The 18532-nt window shown below is 43.1% G+C and overlaps 1 protein-coding gene and 1 pseudogene across 3 annotated transcripts in view; both read left to right on the forward strand.

Moving 5' to 3' along the window:
- Positions 1–5864, forward strand: part of LOC309658225 (uncharacterized protein) — a 45545-nt gene extending 39681 nt beyond the window's left edge. The window contains exon 3 of one of the 2 annotated variants that reach the window (XR_014262061.1): positions 5749–5864. The gene's annotated coding sequence lies outside the window, so the exon portion shown is untranslated. The remainder of the gene's footprint in view (positions 1–5748) is intronic. The other variant, XR_014262062.1, reaches the window with a different exon arrangement.
- Positions 5865–7609: 1745 nt separating this feature from the next.
- The window catches only part of LOC309657056 (ELKS/Rab6-interacting/CAST family member 1-like), a 126214-nt pseudogene continuing 115291 nt past the window's right edge, over positions 7610–18532 (forward strand). The window contains exons 1-2 of the transcript XR_014268305.1: positions 7610–7820; positions 8845–9005. The product of XR_014268305.1 is annotated as an ELKS/Rab6-interacting/CAST family member 1-like (transcript). The remainder of the gene's footprint in view (positions 7821–8844; positions 9006–18532) is intronic.

Consider the following 18532-nt stretch of genomic DNA (forward strand, 5'->3'; position numbering starts at 1 on the left):
CCGCCTCCAAACAGGCTGTGGAGCGCTGTTCTAACTGGCATTGTGTCACTTAACGATGCATCGCAGAGCTCTCCAGTGGTACTTCCAAGCTGATGTCATCGTTTTTAACAGCTGCCTGTATTCTACCCTGCCAGTGTGTCATAATTTAACCCCTTCTGTACTAGGAGATGTGTGTTTCTCCTTTTTCACTCTTGCAAATAATCTGCGTTGAAAATCCTCCTACACTTTTCACTTCCTTGTGTGCTTAGAAGTTTAATTTGCTGGGTCAAACAGGATGATGTGCATTTTGATAGCACATTATGGGAAGGTTGATTGTGAGCACGGCATGGGCTCTGTCCCTGATATTTTTCTTCCTGTCCAACCTCCGCTAGATGCACCTTCACATACAGTTTTCATTCACAGCTTGAGGGCTGTAAGGAACAACTGTCAGAGTTGTTTTTCTAAAATACCCTCGGTAAGCTATCGTGTATGGCACCAGTGTGACTGCTTTGGGAATGGTAGCTCCCAGGAGGAATGAGATGTTTCCCCTACTCCATATGGACCATCCTGCAGTTTGGCCTGCGGAGGCCTCGGGGTGCTTGAAGGCGCAGGAGAGGGAGCTGTGTGGACCCATCGCCGCCCAGTGGCCGCTGAGAGGACGACGGCCTTGTTCGCAGGCTCAGGCACCAAATCCCTGGGAACTCGTAGGAATGCTTGAGGGGCACTTTACTGGAGGCTGAAGTCCTGCATGAACAGCAGGGAGGTGGGAGCTAGTGACATCTGGGCTACTGTTACAGTGACTCCATGTGCAGCCATAGGCTGGCGCCTGGGGCAACTCAGGTGACTGTGGCTTTGGAGTGAATTTGCGTTTTATGGCTCACATGGTATCTACAGATATTAGAAGGAGACAGCGGCAATATGCCAGGAGCAAGTCGTTTCTGGGCAGTGCTTATCTGCCTTCAGGGACCTCTGCCATAACTCTGTGGTCCCTAAGTTGGGAACCACTGAGGTGGGATATTGGAAAGCTGAGTGCAAATGAAATCATTAACTCAATGTCAAGGGGAGCGTGCTCTTGAAAGGAATCCTGGGGTGAGTTCTCACCATACGGAAGGAACACCCGGTTGTTCCCATTCAGGATCCTAAAATGACTCCCTAATGTAACAAATCAACTTCTCTGGGCAGCTTGTTACCCCTTCATAACGAGTCCTCACCCTATAATGAGCCCTGTCTCCTGTGGCTCTGATCAGGGCAGGTGCTGTCACTGCTATCGGCAAACAGAAGGCTTCTTTTTGCTTCTAAGTCATTGCTTCTGCTTTTTGTACCTCCGTGAAACGCCACCTCCGTCCCTTTGGTAATCTAAAGCCTACCATCTTTGCTGCCCTTCTTAACGCCCACTGCTCCAAGTCCTCTCAGCAACTTGGGCTTTTAGTGACTTTGGATTTTGTGAACTCCTGAAGCTTTTACACTTGGTGTCAGACATTTGCTGTGGTCTCTGTTTCGGGTCTGTCACTTGTCTTCTCGGCTAGACTGTGACTTCTGACATCAGTGATGCTTCATGTTTTCATAGCTCCTTGAAGGGAGTTGCTGGACACAAAATAGTGTAATATTTCAGTGACTTGCTGCATGATAAAAAAATGAAAGCCTTTTTGTAAATGGAGATGTTCATATATTAGATCTGCTTTATGTAGACATTTTAAAAATCTTTCATTCATTCAGTCACGCATACGCACGCACACACGCACGTACACTCCTCATACAGGGCTGGTCACAGGTGTAGGCGCATAGCCTTCCGCTTAGAACAGAGATGTGTTCCTGCGAAAAGCATGCCCACCAATGTGGACAGTCAAGCCGATGGTTCATAAAAACGGAGCCAATCTGCTTGGATCGAGACTGGGCATCCAGACCCCGTGGATCACGTGTCCACTTTCCCAGGCCTGGCGTGCTGCTCGGAAAACACTTGTTGGGTGAGTCGTGGCCATGTATCTATTGGATTCAGCTCTGTTTCCTCTTGCTCTGCTTTGTGTTGACTTTATGTGAACAGTGGATTGCTGGCCTCTGGGTTAAGGGGAGTTATTTAATGCACACAGGCCAATGAACAACCACTAACTGTTGCGAGTTCAGGGGATCTAATATCTTGGGAGGATTTATACCAATTACTTAACTGCCTGAATACCAACCTTCCTATTAGTTTTATGATAAGATGCGCTTAGGTCTCACGTTTATCCCGAGAAGACAGCCTTATCCAAATCATCTATATTTTAGCAGGCAGTACCAAACTTCAGGCCTCAGAAACACATTTTAAATAATTCTTGCCATGCCATGTATTTTAAGTATCATTAAAAAGCCACTTTCTTACTTTTAAAAATATGTGTGCAGTAGATTTTGTGAAGCCTATAATAAGTCTATGAACAATTGATTACTTTCCCACAGGTATAGGTTCAGATTTTTATTCTGCTTGCCAAATGAAAAATCTAGTATGCGTGGGTCCTTTATCTTATTTATGCCCTCTGAATAGAATCACCATGTTCCCAAACAAAGAGAAATGGGTTACTCGGATTGAGTAGCCTAATCCCTTCCTGTGGTGGGCAAAGGAGTTTGTGCAGCTCTAAACTAGGAAGCATGGATTTCCCTTTCAAATGCCTCATTTTCTTATTCTTTGCCTTTCAGTCAGCTCCATGTAAACTGGGTCAGAATATAACATGGGTGCTGAGGTGAGTTTCGGCTGCTGGTGGAATGTGCGTGTGATGGAAATAGGTCGCTTTAGGACCCAAGGATGATGCAGAGAGAGGTTTACAGTCAAAGATAATAATCGTTCTGTCCTTTAGTTAGCATTCCTGGTTTCTTTTCTTTTTTTTAACTGAACAGTATGTGCCAATGGCCCCCACGTACTTTCGTCTCAGTTTTCTGGCCCTCATTGCTACAAGTTGGTTATGGCGTTGGCTGCTTTCCCAGCATTCATTCTCTCCCTGATCATGAACCATGGCTCAGCACCCTGGTTGAGGGATAGGGAAGGATGGGGTATCATCATGCTCCCCTGTGCCTAAGTCTCTTCTGAATTACTCCCTCTCCACCCTTCCATCTGAGAGTCCTGGATACTTGTTAAGCCCCCAGAACAGACGAGGTGGGGGAATTGGGCACCTTGTGCAGGTGACAGTGGCATAGATATAGCGCCTCGCCCATAACTAAGGTGGGAGTAGAAACAGCCTTCTGAGCTGGGGCGGCGGGTGAGCACACAGCTCTCACTCCACAAACAAGGATGAAATAGGCAGCGCACAGAGGCTCAAGAGACCGCTCTGATGAGTAACTCTGAGTACAGGGGGCCATGGCGGTGCTCTGTGAGCTTGGACACTTACACTGGGTCTACACTGTGGACAATCTCAAGGACCATGGTGGTGAGTGTGAACCGATTCGGCCTTGAGGGGCCAGGAGGGCTTTTCAGCTGGAGACTTTTGAGAGTGTGATTGGACCCGCGGCTTTTGAAATTGTCTTAAAGAGAATTGAGAAGTTGTCCTGTTTAGTGGTTTTAAAACTTTGCTTTGATGATCTCCCCGAGGGGCTGTTCTGGTGGGAGGATCTGGGGAAAGAAGCCGAGAGGCTGGAACCTTGGGCTCCTTTTCCCACTGATTCAGCAGTTCCGCCTCTGTTTTACTTCTTGAGCTGCCAGGTAAGAGTCCCTTCATCCATCCTTTCCTCTGTCCTTTCCTCCTTTCCTCCCTTCCTGTGGTTAAACACATAAGTTGGAAACTTTTGTTAACTGTTTTTAAGTGTACAGCTCAGTAGTGTTAAGTATACTCAGTGTTAAATAGATCTCCAGACTTTTTCCTCTTGCAAACTGCAACTCTAGTCTCTTTCAATAACAATTCCCCCTTTTCACCTCCCTCCAGCCCTTGGTAACCACCATCCTACATTGTTTCTATGAATTTGACTAGCCAAGTAAGATTTCTTTTCAAAAAGCAATCAAGCAGCTGAGAAGGTTTGATAGCCTCCTGATGTATCCATCATTCCTCACTGTCTGCACCCGCCCCCCAGACAGTGAGGAAACTGAAATCCCAGAGGTCCTGGGAGGCCCAGGTGGCCACACAATGCAGATGTTATTCACACGGATACTTAAGCCGGATTGCCAGGTTCACATTTTGGCTCTGATGCTCTGTATGTGACAATGGGCAAGTGATGTAACGCAGTGCCCCAGTTTGCTCATCGGTTAAAGGGACGTGATGGTAACAGAATCTGCTTTATAGCCTTGTTGTGAAGATTAAGTGAGGTAATCTACATAAAGCACTGGGAATAGGGCCTGACACTTATGTACGTGTCTGCTATGATTGTTAAGTGACTTCCTAGCATGACACAGTTCCTTGGAAGGAGAGCTGTGACTTTGGGCCTACAACCAGCTCCCGTGGTGCATGTCTTTTGAGTTTCCACTTAAGACTGAATAGATAGATAGCTTTGACTGGCAAGGTTTCCTCCTACACATCCCTATCTTTCATCTAGGGCATGCCATTGATCTTGAAGGATGCTCCATCAATATCTTAATCCTCAGGGGGAAAGTCATGCAGTTCACATCATACAGCACAAGAAGGCCGGTCATGCGATGGCATTAATTCAACAGTTATTTATGGAATGCTTTGCTGTAAGGACACCTGGGGTAGATGCTGGGGACACTGAGCAAACCAGCCCCAAATCCCTGCTCTCGAGGAGCTTGTGTTGTCTTGGGGCAAACCTTTGTAATGCAGCCCTTTTAATCAATGAAATGTTTTTCCTGAACTCATCTAGCTAAGGAAGATGAAAAGTTTGCTTAAAAATATTCAGGTTTGGAAAGGAACGCTCTAGACCTGTTGCTGATGGTGCTTTCGAAAACTGGTTCGTAAAAATAGACACTAAAAATGGTGTAGAAATACTGGTGATTTCAGATTTGAGGCGATTTTTCAGATACAAAGTTTGCAAGTCGGTTTATCTCCAGTGTTTATTCTGGGGTTGCGTGTGCAGTACAGTCCCTCATACTTAGAACTCGGTAAGGACAGCATAAGACTCACTTTACCTGTGCTTCAATCAGATGTCGGGAGGAATGTGGGATTCCTCCTGCCTACGCCTCTCCTGGGCTTCCTCCTTTCCTCCTCAATGTGGGCAGATGACATTCAGACTCAGAGGAAGCAGAAGCAGGGGTAGTGCTGTTGGGACTGATCTTCCAGAGGGAAGAAAATAGGAATTGCCATCACAGGCTGGGGCTTTCCAGCTACAAGAAAAGATCTGCGGTACAGATATCATGCTGCTTGCTACCTCCTTGGCTATTTGGGTCATAGCCGGTGCTGTAAAGCACAGCTCTTCTTTCCTGGGGTCCTACAAGTACTTCATTGGTAGGTACTTCCCAACACAGCATTTCCAGGGTGCCACTGCTAGTCAGTCAAGGTTGCTGGGTGATAGGCATCCCATGTACTGTTAGAAACTGCTGGGACCTGTGTGGCGGCCTTAAAGCTAACGGACACAATCACCCGCAGCCGTGGCCCATTGTTCATTGCCCGCTATCCCCACTTGTTTCCCGTTAAGAGACTGCTATTTTGTTCAGCTAGGGTGGAGAACCCTTGATCTTAGGGAGCAGGGGGACCCCTCTTTTAACCCTAAGGGATGAAGCGTGGAGGTCTGGGCCAGTTGTAATAAACCCATTCCCAAACCCAAACCCAAACCCATCCTCCTTTACAACTCTAAGTGTCAATGTGACACTGGCCAACGAGTCTGGTGGTTTCTAGGAAATATTTTTAAAAATTTCCCATATAGGACTTCCCTGATGGCGCAGTGGTTAAGTATCTGCCTGCCAATGCAGGGGACACAGGTTCGAGCCCTGGTCTGGGAAGATCCCACATGCCGCGGAGCAACTGGGCCCGTGAGCCACAACTGCTGAGCCTGCGCGTCTGGAGCCTGTGCTCCACAACAAGAGAGGCCGCGATAGTGAGAGGCCCGCGCACCGCAACGAAGAGTGGCCCCCGCTCGCCGCAGCTAGAGAAAGCCCTCGCACAGAAACGAGGACCCAACGCAGCCAAAAATAAATTAAGTATTTTTTTTAAAAAAAGAGAGCTTTAAAACCAAAGGTCAGGGGAATGACTGCTAATGAGTTTGGGGCTTCTTTTTGGGAGGATGAAAATGTTCTAAAATTGATCGTGGTGATGAATGTACCAAAAGAATTTAATTGTACACTTTAATGGGTGAATCGTATGGTATGTGTATTGTCTCTCAATAAAGCTGTTATTTAAAAAAAAAATGGTCTGCAGGTAGCTAGACTTAAATTATAAAAACAAATATTAAGCCTGCAAAAAAAAATACATAGGGGATAAAATACTTGTTATATTTATGCAATTTTAAAATAGCTAAATGCCGTGTTACTGCACAAAATTTCACTGGTTAGGAAAAACAACAAATTGGAAACAGTGTCTGCCTTCAGGAGTAACTGGATGGGACAGAAGAGACTTATTTTTTTCCCTGTATACTTTTATAACTTCTGATTTGATACATGTATTAAAAAAATAAGTGTACGTATAATTAGTAACAACAGTGTCATACCTCTCCTTAGTACAAGTATAAACTCCCAGGTTGCATATTTTGTTCTGAAAAGAATTAAGAATGAAATATATATGTTTTTAAAAATCAGTCAAAGGAAGTAAAAAACTGAAAGATTCTTACATTTGTCTCATCTCACACTAAAAAGCATTTAGTCATTTCTCTGTTATTAGGCATTATAATCAGGCAGAATTCTTTCTTACCCAACAGTCTGACACATCTTTAAACAATGACACAGTTGCCCATTCCCTCCTCCTTGAAAACTTCCTTTCCTTCATTTCTAGTACATCGCACTCTCCTGGTCTTCCTCCTCCCTCAATAACCTCTTATTAATCTCCTTTGCTGAATTCCTCTTCATTTCCCAAGAAGGTGTCCAGAAGGTAAGTTCCATGAAGGTGGGAATTTTTGTCAGCTTTGTTCACTACTGTATTCCCAAAGGCTAAAAAAAGTACCCAGAACCATACTCAATAAATCACTGTTGAATGAATACATGAGTGAATCAGCACCTCCAGGCTCACATTTTGAAAAGCCATAGAAGTAAACTATATTCCACATAACCTTTATGCTTAATCTACTTTATTACATTATATTTCTCTGAACATTGATAATCAATACACTGTTTATTATTTGATTAGCCAAAATACTTCATTCCCTGCTCTTTCTCCATCAATGTGTTTTACACAGTATGTGCAAAACGCACATTTAACAGCTCTTATACTACTTCTAAAAGCATAAACGTAGCATAGAAAAAGAGCAGCTGTTGCTATGGGAATTTTCACTTTTGTTTCTAGTATTAATGTTGAATTAACACAATGACATACTTTAGTAATTTTAAAAAAGGGGGGGACACCCCACTAGACTTAACTGAGATATCACAGTAAAGACAACACCCGGAAAGTGCCCGAGGCCCGCGCGCGCCCGAGTCGCACTCCCCGGAGGCTTCGGGACGCCGACCGGGCGCGGTCGCGCGGGGGCGGGGCTCGCGCAGACGTCGGCCCGGGGCGGGGCTGGGGAATCGCGCAGGGGGCGGTGCGTGGTGACGTCGGGCGCCCGGGCGGAGCTGTGGCTGTGGTGGTTGTGGTGGTGGCGGTGGCGGCGGCGGCGGCGGCGCCCGGCCGGCAGCGGCAGCTCTGAGCAGGGTGAGAGGGCCGCGGTGGCGGCAGCTCGGGGTCGGGCGGCGCCTGGAGCTTCCCGCCCGTCGCTGGCGCTAGGCCCCTCGGCTCTCCTCCGCCCGCTCCTCCTCACGGCCCTGGCTGGGTCCCGGCAGCGCGCCCCCGGGGAGGGCGGAGCCGTAGGTGAGGCTGGCGGGCGGGAGGCTGGGAGCTGGCGGGCGGGGGCTCTGGGCTGCGGGCCGGCGCGGGCGCACACGGCAGGCGCCGGGCGGGCGGCGTCTGTCTCCTCCCGCATGCCGTAGGAGGCGGTGCGGCGCAAACAGTGGGCCGCCGCCTCCGCCGCTGCTTCAGGGAGCCAGTCACGCAGAGCCAGGGGCGGGCCGCCCCGAGGAGCCTGGCGCCCGCGGACAGGTGGGCTTCCCGCCCGGAGGCCCTCGGGCTGCCCGCACGGCCCGGGAGACCCGCTAGCGGCCTGTCCGCGGTTCACCTCGGCGGCCGGGGAGGGAGGGAGGGCGGCGCGGACGGCCGTCCCGGTCCTCGCGGGCGGCGCCACCAGGGAAGTCCTTTACAGGTCTTTTAAAAGCGTTCTGTCTCTTCTCTATCTGGTTATGTATATTTTTTCTTTTCTTCCTGCCTTCCTCAGAAAATCTCTACCTACCCAGCTTTAGAGCAGGAAATTATCCGATTGAATTCTAGCTGTTTCTTTAACAAAAAATTGTTTGTAATGGTATAAACAGAAGAATCTTAGTTTGAACGAATAAAAATGACTCATTTATGTTAATTCTGCATCTGGTATTAGTCAGGTTTATGGCTTTTATTTCCTAAAATCGTTCTAGAAATATTTATTATGATTTTGTTCCTTATATTTTTATCTGCATTATATTGTTATTTCCATGGAAGGTTCTGGACTGTTTCCAAATAAATTCCTTAGAAGGGATTGTTCCTGGCACACTGTTACTTCTGATGCCCTTACATTTGTCAAAGAGAAAATGAGGGTTTTTTTGGACCTAAACTGAGAAGAATTATAGTGGAGGGAAGATGAGAGATGTATTTCTTTAACTGCCATTTATGTCTGATCCTGCGAGAGTACAGAATTTTTGATGGGTGTGTCTTCAATTTTGTGGACCCAGGCGTTGCCCACTGCCCAGCTCCTCTGACTATACCTGACCCAGATGGTCAGTTTCTGTCTTTTCTGTATTGATCGTAGGTGGAGGAGTTACTGATGGCCATGGAGAAGGTAAAACAGGAGCTGGAGTCCATGAAGGCGAAGCTGTCCTGCACTCAGCAGTCACTGACAGAGAAGGAAACTCATGTGACCAACCTTCGGGCCGAGAGAAGAAAACACTTAGAGGAAGTTCTGGAGATGAAGTAAGTTTTATAATATTGTTCTTCAGGCATATGCTTAGTTGAAATACTTGTCCTCATCGCTTTCATCTTCTGGCCCCGTTTGTCACGCCTGACACGCTTAGCCTAATTTTAATGCTCACTTGTGTTTCTCACTCCTTAGAACAAATTTGGGACAAATCCTCGTCAACTAGAAACTTTTTTTGCCTCCCTGTCATTGAATTTTGCAGTCCTCTAGAGTGTATGTATCCGTATGCAATTGTGTCTCTGAAGTTCCTAAGACCTTCTGGAAAGTTCTGGCAAGTTGTTGAGCTTTCTGAGGAAGATAACCATTGCTCCTGAGGTCATACGATGGCTAGGCAATTTTAAAAACATTTTTTATTATAAACATTTCCAAAGGTACACAAAAGTAGAGAATAGTATAGTGAACCTCCTTATACCCATCCCCCATATTTCACCATTAACATTTGCCACATTCTCCAGTCAGTTTTGACAAAATTGTCACTTTTAGCGGAACCATTCTTTACATCATTTTCGTACTTTCCAGGCATCTTGCAGCTGTATATATCTGCTGTGCAGAATACAGCTGCTGCTTTTTCTCCTCTGTGACTTTGAAAAGTTCTGGTTTCCTTCTCTTCAGAACAAGTATGTCTCTTTTTTAAGTCCCTTAGTACTTTCTCCATCACTCCAATCCCCACCCCTATGTAATTGTCCTGCTCTCATTTTACTGAAACCAAGTCTATGCTGGGACCCCTCAGTTACCTTCATCACCTCAGCAGTTACCTGTGTTCTTGTCGTCGTCGTCTCTTCTGACTCAGAGGAGATACTGTCTCTCCTTCACCAAGCTCGCTTCTTATTTCTATCACAGATTTAAGCTCTGGTTCCCTCCTCTGCAATCTGTCTCCATTAATTTTCTTTCACATAATCTTTGCTCACTTTCTGTTAGTTCCTTCTTCTCTGCAGTAAATATGCACTCTCTCTGACCTAAAGTAAACAGTCTTTCTGAGCCCAGCCAGTGCTTGAAGCTAACATCCCCTCTTCTTTTCTGCTACTTTGAACTATCAATAAATGTTGAATATGAGAATTACAAAGTAGCAGAGGATCTTGTCATGACACCTCAGCATGAATTTTCACGGGGCATGATTGTTTTGATATCATGACGGCAGCCCAGGAGTTGAGGAAACAAATATCGGGGTGTCCCCTGTGCTTATGGATTATTAGGACACAGTGGGAGGTTAAGAGAGCCTGATCTTTCAGAAAAGAATTACAGGTGATGTGCTCTCGGAAGTGACAGATACTGGAGCCAGAAATAGGTTGATACGCAGGGAGAACGGGGAGAATTTAGGGTTCTGAGTATCGTGATGAGAAAGTTTGCTTCTTACGAGCAGGTTAGTAGAGGCAGTTGAAGACAAGGTTTTATCCCTGATGATAAGAACATAGAGGAAGGATGGGTATAATATTCGGGAATACAAGGTATCGATGTGATACTCCTAAGCACAAACAGGCCCTGCTAAAGCAACGGTGTAGGAGTATTGTTTCGTTTTCTCTGTGTACCAATATCTTGACTTGACTTGTCACATCTTTCCCACTCAGTTCAAGTGTCTATAGCAAAACAGTGGTGGATTTGTGAAGGAATTTTCCTTTATTATTAGAATTTTGAAACGATATGAAAGAATTTTTTAAAGAATGCTTGACTTTAAACCATTAAAAGGGAATTGCGTGTGATTTTCTTTTTTTTTAATTGTTATTATTTTTGGAACCACAGTACTAAACTTTCTTATGGACTTCCCTTGCCAACCCAGGTTAGAGATTACATTTCAGAAAAATACTGTGATTTGCAAGACTGTTTTTGGTAAGGTCAAACACTCACACACTAAGGCATGGGATGAGTCATTAAAGTATTCAGAGAATTTATAAGTGGTATAGAAATTTGATGAATAAACATTAAATAAAAGTTCTAGAAATAAGGTGTTAAAACCTGGCTCTGACAGGTGACCTGTCTCTTAAATCACCTTCCTCATTTGCTCAGGAGATACTACTACAGCATCATGCTGTTATTAGATTTTCTACAAGTTTTTTGTCATGCAGATTTACTGACTTAAAAGTTTTTAAAGTAGTCTTTGCTTTAATTTGCACTTAAATTTCTCCTTGTTGTTGTCTCTCATTTTCATATCTTAATAAAATGGTTGTTTAATACCTTTCTTTTAACAAATTAAGCACTTCAGGCCTAATCGTCTATCCAAACATGCTGTTGAGAGTGGTGGCTAATCCCAAACTCCTACTGTATCCCTCCTCCACACTCTTTTCTCCTTTGGTAACCGTAAGTTTGTTTTCTATGTCTGTGGGTCTATTTCTGTTTTGTATATAAGTTCATTTGTATCTGTTTTTTTTTTTTTTACGTTCCACATATAAGCAATATCATGATATTTGTCTTTCTCTGTCTGGATTACTTCACTTAGTATGATAATCTCTAGGTCCATGCATGTTGCTGCAAATGGCATTATTTCATTCCTTTTTATGGCTGAATAATATTCCATTGTGTGTGTGTGTGTGTGTGTGTGTGTGTGTGTGTGTGTGTGTGTATGTGTGTGTTTACATATATATGTATAAATACATAAAACACATCTTCTTTATCCATTCACCTATTGATGGACATTTAGGTTACTTCCATGTCTTGGCTATTGTAATAGAGCTGCAGTGAACACTGGGTTGCATGTATCTTTTTGAATTATGTTTTTCTCTGGATATATGCCCAGGAGTGGGATTGCTGGATCATATGGTAACTGTATTTTTAGTTTCTTCAGGAACCTCCATACTGTTCTCCATAGTGGGTGCACCAATTTACATTCCCACCATCAGTGTAAGAAGGTTCCCTTTTCTCCATGCCCTCTCCAGCATTTATTGTTTGTAGATTTTTTTGATGATGGCCACTCTTACTGATGTGAGGTGATATCTCATTGTTGTTTTGCTTTGCATTTCTCTAATAATTAGCAGTGTTGAGCATCTTTTCATGTGCCTTTTGGCCATCTATATGTCTTCTTTGGAGAAATGTCTATTTAGATCTTCTGCCCATTTTTTGATTGGGTGGTTTGTTTTTTGATATTGAGCTGCATGAGCTGCTTGTATATTTTGGAGATTAATCCTTTGTCAATTGCTTCAGTTGCAAATATTTTCTCCCATTCTGAGGGTTGTCTTTTCATCTTGTTTATGGTTTCCTTTGCTGTGCAAAAGCTTTGAAGCTTCATTAGGTCCCATTTGTTTATTTTTGTTTTTATTTCCATTTCTCTAGGAGGTGGGTCAAAAAGGATCTTTCTGTGATTTATGTCATAGAGTGTTCTGCCCCTGTTTTCCTCTAAGAGTTTTATAGTGTCTTGCCTTACATTTAGGTCTTTAGTCCATTTTGAGTTTATTTTTGTGTATGGTATTAGGGAGTGTTCTGATTTCATTCTTTTACATGTACCTGTCCAGTTTTCCCAGCACCACTTATTGAAGAGGCTGTCTTTTCTCCAGTGTATATTCTTGCCTCCTTTATCAAAGATAAGGTGACCATATGTGTGTGGGTTTATCTCTGGGCTTTCTGTCCTGTTCCACTGATCTATATTTCTGTTTTTGTGCCAGTACCATACTCTCTTGATTACTGTACCTTTGTAGTATTGTCTGAAGTCAGGGAGCCTGATTCCTCCAACTCCATTTTTCTTTCTCAAGATTGCTTTGGCTATTCGGGGTCTTTTGTGTTTCCATGCAAATTGTGAAATTTTTTGTTTTAGTTCTGTGAAAAATGCCATCGGTAGTTTGATAGGGATTGCACTGAACCTGTAGATTGCTTTGGGTAGTATAGTCATTTTCACAATGTTGATTGTGGATTTGTCCATTTCTTCCAGGTTGTCCATTTTATTGGCGTATGGTTGCTTGTAGTAATCTCTCATGATCCTTTGTATTTCTGCAGTGTCAGTTGTTACTTCTTTTTCATTTCTAATTCTATTGATCTGAGTCTTCTCAGACTTTATTCTTGATGAGTCCGGCTAATGGTTTATCAATTTTGTTTATCTTCTCAACGAACCAGCTTTTAGTTTTATTGATCTTTGGTATCGTTTCCTTCATTTCTTTTTCATTTATTTCTGATCTGATCTTTATGATTTCTTTCCTTCTGCTAACTTTGGGGTTTTTTTGTTCTTCTTTCTCTAATTGCTTTAGGTGTAAGGTTAGGTTGTTTATTTGCGATGTTTCTTGTTTCTTGAGGTAGGATTGTATTGCTATAAACTTCCCTCTTAGAACTGCTTTTGCTGCATCCCATAGGTTTTGGGTCGTCGTGTTTTCATTGTCATTTGTTTCTAGGTATTTTTTGATTTCCTCTTTGATTTCTTCAGTGATCTCTTGTTTATTAAGTAGTGTATTGTTTAGCCTCCATGTGTTTGTAGTTTTTACAAATTTTTTCCTGTAATTGATATCTAGTCTCATAGCATTGTGGTCAGGAAAGATACTTGATACAATTTCAGTTTTCTTGAATTTGTCAAGGCTTGCTTTGTGACCCAAGATATGATCTATCCTGGAGAATGTTCCATGAGCACCTGAGAAGAAAGTATATTCTGTTGTTTTTGGATGGAATGTCCTATAAATATCAATTAAGTCCATCTTGTTTAATGTATCATTTAAAGCTTGTGTTTCCTTATTTATTTTCATTTTGGATGATCTGTCCATTGGTGAAAGTGGGATGTTAAAAGTCCCCTACTATGATTGTGTTACTGTCGATTTTCCCTTTTACGGCTGTTAGCCTTTGCCTTATGTTTTGAGGTGCTCCAATGTTGGGTGCCTAAATATTTGCAATTGTTATATTCTTGTTGGATTGATCCCTTGATCATTATGTAGTGTCCTTCCTTGTCTCTTGTAACATTCTTTATTGTAAAGTCTGTTTTGTCTGATAAGAGAATTGTTACTCCAGCTTTCTTTTGATTTCCATTTGCATAAAATATCTTTTTCCATCCCTTCACTTTCAGTCTGTATGTGTCCCTAGGTCTGAAGTGGGTCTCTTGTAGACAGCATATATACAGGTCTTGTTTTTGTATCAATTCAGCAGTCTATGTCTTTTGGTTGGAGCATTTAATCCATTTACATTTAAGGTAATGATCGATATGTATGTTCCTATTACCATTTTCTTAATTGTTTTGGGTTTGTTATTGTAGGTCTTTTCCTTCTCTTGTGTTTCCTGCCTAGAGAAGTTCCTTGAGCATTTGTTGTAAAGCTGGTTTGGCGGTGCTGAATTGTCTTAGCTTTTGCTTGTCTGTAAAGGTTTTAATTTCTCCATGAAATCTGAATGAGTTCCTTGCTGGGTAGAGTAATCTTGGTTGTAGGTTTTTCCCTTTCATCACTTTAAATATGTCCTGCCACTCCCTTCTGGCTTGCAGAGTTTCTTCTGAAAGATCAGCTGTTAACCTTATGGGGATTCCCTTGTATGTTATTTGTTGCTTTTCCCTTGCTGCTTGTAATATTTTTTCTTTGTATTTAGTTTTTGATAGTTTGATTAATATGTGTCTTCGTGTGTTTCTCCTTGGATTTCTCCTGCCTGGGACTCTCTGTGCTTCCTGGACTTGATTGACTATTTCCTTTCCCACATTAGGGAAGTTTTCAACTATAATCTCTTCAAATATTTTCTCAGTCCCTTTCTTTTTCTCTTCTTCTTCTGGGATCCCTATAATTCGAATGTTGGTGCGTTTAATGTTGTCCCAGAGGTCTCTGAGACTGTCCTTAATTCTTTTCATTCTTTTTTCTTTTTTCTTCTCTGCAGTAGTTATTTCCACTATTTTATCTTCCAGGTCACTTATCCATTCTCCTTCCTTAGTTATTCTGCTGTTGATTCCTTCTAGAGAATTTTTAATTTCATTTATTGTGTTGTTGATCCTTGTTGTTTATTCTTTAGTTCTTCTAGGTCCTTGTTAAACGTTTCTTGTATTTTCTCCATTCTACTTCCAAGATTTTGGATCATCTTTGCTGTCATTACTCTGAATTCTTTTTCATGTAGATGCCTATTTCCTCTTCATTTGTTTGGTCTGGTGGGTTCTTACTTTGCTCCTTCATCTGCTGTGTGTTTCTCTGTCTTCTCATTTTGCTTAACTTACTGTGTTTGGGGTCTCCGTTTTGCAGGCTGCAGGTTCGTAGTTCCCGTTGTTTTTGGTGTCTGCTCCCAGTGGCTAAGGTTGGTCCAGTGGGTTGTGTAGGCTTCCTGGTGGAGGGGACTGGTACCTGTGTTCTGGTGGATGAGGCTGGATCTTGTCTTTCTGGTGGGCAGGTCCACGTCTGGTGGTGTGTTTTGGGGTGTCTGTGACCTTTTTATGATTTTCGGCAGCCTCTCTGCTAATGGGTGGAGTTGTGTTCCTGTCTTGCTGATTGTTTGGCATAGTGTGTCCAGCACTGTAGCTTACTGGTCGTTGAGTGGAGCTGGGTCTTCGCATTGAGATGTAGATCTCTGGGAGAGCTTTTGCCATTTGATATTACGTGGAGCTGGGAGGTCTCTGGTGGACCCATGTCCTGAACTCGGCTCTCCCACCTCAGAGACACAGGCCTGGCACCCGGCCAGAGCACCAAGACCCTGTCAGCCACATGGCTCAGAAGAAAAGGGAGAAAAAAAAGAAATAAAATAACGTTATTAACATAAAAAATAAAAAATAATTATTGAAAATAAAAAAAATTAAAAAGTAATAAAAAAAAAAAGAAAAAAAAAAGAAGAGAGCAGCCAAACCAAAAAACAAATCCACCAATGATAACAAACGCTAAAAACTATACTAAGAAAAAAAACAAAAAACGGACAGACAGAACCCTAGGACAATTGGTAAAAGCAAAGCTATACAGGCAAAATCACACGAAGTCCACTGCCTCACTTTGGGGATGATTCATTGTCTATTTAGGTATTCCACAGATGCAGGGTACATCAAGTTGATTGTGGAGATTTAATCCGCTGCTCCTAAGGCTTCTGGTAGAGATTTCCGTTTCCTTCTTTGTTCACACAGCTCCCGGGGTTCAGCTTTGGATTTGGCCTCTCCTCTCCATGTAGGTTGCCTGAGGGCGTTTGTTCCTGCCCAGACAGGACAGGGTTAAAGTAGCAGCTGATGCTGGGGCTCTGGCTCACCTAGGCCTGGGGGGAGGGAAGAGTACAGAATGCGGTGGTGAGCCTGTGGTGGCGGAGGCTGGCGTGACATTGCACCAGCCTGAGGCGCGCCGTGTGTCCTCCCGGGGAAGTTGTCCCTGCATCACGGGACCCTGGCAGTCGGGGGCTGCACATGCTTCCGGGAGGGGAGGTGTGGATAGTGACCTGTGCTTGCACACAGGCTTCTTGGTGGCTGCACCTGCAGCCTTAGCGTCTCATGCCAGTCTCTGGTGTCCGTGCTGATAGCCTCGGCTCGCGCCCGTCTCTGGAGCTCATTTAGGAGGTCCTCTGAATCCCCTCTTCTCACGCGCACGAAACAATGGTCTCTTGCCTCTTCGGCAGCTCCAGACTTTTCCCGGACACCCTCCCGGCTAGCTGTGGCACGCTAGCCCCCTTCGGGCTGTGTTCACGCAGCCAACCCCAGTACTCTCCCTGGGGTCTGACCTCCGAAGCCCGAGCCTCAGCTCCCAGCCCCCGCCCGCCCTGGCGGGTGAGCAGACAAGCCTCTCGGGCTGGTGAGTGCTGGTCGGCACCGATCCTCTGTGAGGGAATCTCTCCGCTTTGCCCTCCGCACCCCCGTTGCTGCGCTCTCCTCCGTGGCTCTGAAGCTTCGCCCTGCCACGCCCTGTCTCCGACAGTGAAGGGGCTTCCTAGTGCATGGAAACCTTTCTTCCTTCACAGCTCCCTCCCACTGGTGCGGGTCCCATCCCTATTCTTTTGTCTCTGTTTTTTCTTTTTTCTTTTGCCCTACCCAGGTACGTGGGGAGTTTCTTGCCTTTTGGGAGGTCTGAGGTCCTCTGCTAGTGTTCAGTAGGTGTTCTGTAGGAGTTGTTCCACACGTAGATGTATTTATGATGTATTTGTGGGGAGGAAGGTGATCTCCATGTGTTACTCTTTCGCCATCTTGAAGGTCTCCCCACTTTTCAGTTTTTTTTGTCATATGTATTACTGTTATGGCCATCTTTATTAATACATTTTCACATTTCTGATTATTTTCCTATGATAGGTTGTTAAAAAATTGAATCTATTCATCAGAGGGGATCAAAGGAATTATAGGAGAGGTTTTCCCACATACGTTTATGTATTCTTAAAATGTTTTAACACTTATGTTTATTACTTTGTAATGAGAAAATGTTACAAAAATGACCCTACAAATTACTATATTATCCACCTTATATTTGGAGAGAAAAGCAACATTGCTAGAAGATAGTTTCTGCTTCCTAAGGATGATACAGTTGTGCTTATAAAATAAAAGAGATGAATATACTTATTGACACACTGTCTTCTAGAAGGATTGGACCACTTTAGGTGATCAGGCATGTAAGAATGCATGTATCACCTTACCTGTTCATATAATGTTTAAAAATCTTTTGCCTGAAAAAAAACTTTTACCTCTTTCATAGATTAAAAAGTTTTGTCTTACCTTGCTTTCATTTGCAATTCTTTGTTTACATTTTCATGTGTTTATTGTCAATTTGCATATTGTCTGTGATTGGTATATTCCTATTTGTTAATTTCTCTTGGGGACAGTAAGGTCTTAGTATTTCATTGACGTTTATGGGCTTTTTCAATAGTGAGGATAAAGTACTTTCACAGTTGTGAATAATTTTTAGTTTTTGTCATTTGCTCATTAGTTTTTGACTTTTGATGTTTATAATTCTAGATTTCGAAGCAGTAAAATGTACTATACTTTTCTTAGATTTGTAATTTGTAATTTTTTTGTAATTTCTTACATTTCGTTTTTTGTTTAGAAAGTCCTTCCCTATCTGAATATCATTAAATATGTTATATTTATTCTTTTTATTTTCTAATTAATTTGCATTTTATACCTAGTTCTTTAATCTTCCTGGAACTTATTTTTAATTTTGTGTGGGGAGAACGTATTTATTTTGATGTTTTCCTAATAATTGCAAAGCTTTCTAAATACTGTGATCAGTCTCTTTTCTTTTGGTTTGTGGCATTTCCTTTTTCTTTCTTAAGTGCTTAATTATTGTGAGATTTGTTCCATTGATCTCTTTGTTGATATTCTTTTTCCAGGACTACATTGATTTGATTATAACAGGCTTTCAATTTGTATTAATGGCCGATTGGGTGTTGAAAAAAATGTCCTTCAAATATATATGTACACACACACACACACATATACATATATATATATATATATATATATATATGCTGTTCTTAACTCTTTATTCTTATGTGCTGCCAGACATTCTTATCCCACTCTTATATGCTGGCTGCCTCAGGTGTCAGCTTAAATGGTACGTCTTCAAAGAGACCTTCCCTAACCATCCTGCCTAAAGTAGGGCAGTCTGTGCCAGTATCAGCACAAATAAATCAGTCAGCCTTTCAGAAGTCATTTCCTTTCACACCAAATCTTCCAGATGCAGTTCTCATGTTCCTCATTATTGGG

This window comes from Balaenoptera physalus (genome assembly GCF_965194825.1).
Source record: "Balaenoptera physalus genome assembly, chromosome: 3".
NCBI classification, from domain to species: Eukaryota; Metazoa; Chordata; class Mammalia; order Artiodactyla; family Balaenopteridae; genus Balaenoptera; species Balaenoptera physalus.